We start from the raw sequence: 1,532 nt of genomic DNA, 5'->3' as shown, positions 1-1,532 counted from the left end.
ATTTTTCGAAAATACGTTTTTAATGCCATCTGGTGTTAAAATTAGACCCGCATCGACTAGTAAAACTCGAAAATTTAAAATAAAATTAACCTTTTAGATAAACACAAATTAGAAAACTGCGTAAAATTATGGTGCCATTTTTACTCGCGAATACTTCGTAACTCCTTAATTCAGTATTGGCCGGTGAGCCGTGCACGCTTGTTGTGTTTTTGACTGAGGAAATTTATTTACGGTGTAATAGTTTTACCGTGAAATTAACTGAGATAAGTTGATTAATCAATTTTGAACATTTTATAACCTTAATTTTAATTGTGAAGTCACGAATAGTGTTTTGTATCTGTAGTCTAAACTGACGTCTTCTGCACCGTGTGACGCTCTGCCGTAGCTCTCTTGTTTTATGTGCCTCTGCGGTTTCGTAAATACCTAATAGGTCCTTGTTCTGTGATTATCTCTTCTTCAAGGTCACCATCTCTTTGCAAGTGGATCTCCTTCTGATGCATATCCGGATCCGGTTCTTCACTGTCCTCTTGAAACAAACCCAAAATATTTACCGTGGAACGTGCGGCAATTCCATCTCGTCTCTCCTCAGACACAGTCCGTTCTCTGTCAGGCATCTTCCGCGGGTCAAGCACATGTCTTGGTATGCCATCTACTTCGATGTTGTTGACTGAAGTAAGTCCTGTCACCCTTCCATGCACGATGTGCATCTCCCATCTACTGGTTTAACCACAAGAAGATCGCCCACTTAGAGCTCAGTCAATACTTCCTCTTCTATATTCACTTGCGCAGAAGGGTGTCTCCACGAGTGTGAAGTGTGAACTATTCTAGACAGCGCAATACCTCGATCATTCTGACTTTTTGCAGCCAAAGATTGTACCGAAACACTGCCTGCAGGGGATCGCTTCCACTTCTGGCTGCAGTTCTCTTTATTGTTTGATGATGTCGTTCAACTATACCGTTTCCAGCTGGTCGGTATGCCGCGCAAAATCTTTGACGAACATTCCATCTCTTACACTTATCTGTAACACTGTAGGAACAAAATGCAGTACCATTGTCCATGAGAACTACTTTGGGCGGGCCTCTTTCCCGAAACACTTCTTCCAAATGTCTGATAATCGAAGCTGCATTATCTGACTCGATTTCCCGCCACACGGCAAATCTACTTGGACCGCAATCGATAAATGTGAGTAAACATTTCCTACCGAAATGAGTAACATCAACTGCCAAGCGACTCCAGGTTGTCACAACATTAAGATTACCCGCTTCATGGGATGATGGTGGAGGGTCAATTGTCCTGCATTGTACGCAGGAACGCTCGCATCTATCGACGTCCTTTCTTCTCGCCTCGGGATCGACCAGCCGGGCAAGATGAAGCGTTCACTTTACTCCAAAGTGATGCTGAGCATGAAGAGTTTCTACGCTTGTTTGCACATGTTTGCTCACCAGTTCCACTTTCAAGTCTCTCCCACCTATCTTCACACTCTGAGGAGTCTCTTTCACAACGTTTCCTGTCATGGCTACTCTTTGCCCGG

Source organism: Hesperophylax consimilis, chromosome 20 (assembly GCF_061612785.1).
Source record: "Hesperophylax consimilis isolate HC1 chromosome 20, BYU_Hcon_1.0, whole genome shotgun sequence".
NCBI lineage: Eukaryota > Metazoa > Arthropoda > Insecta > Trichoptera > Limnephilidae > Hesperophylax > Hesperophylax consimilis.
The sequence above is the reverse complement of the archived record's forward strand: the minus strand, read 5'-3'. Positions refer to the sequence as shown.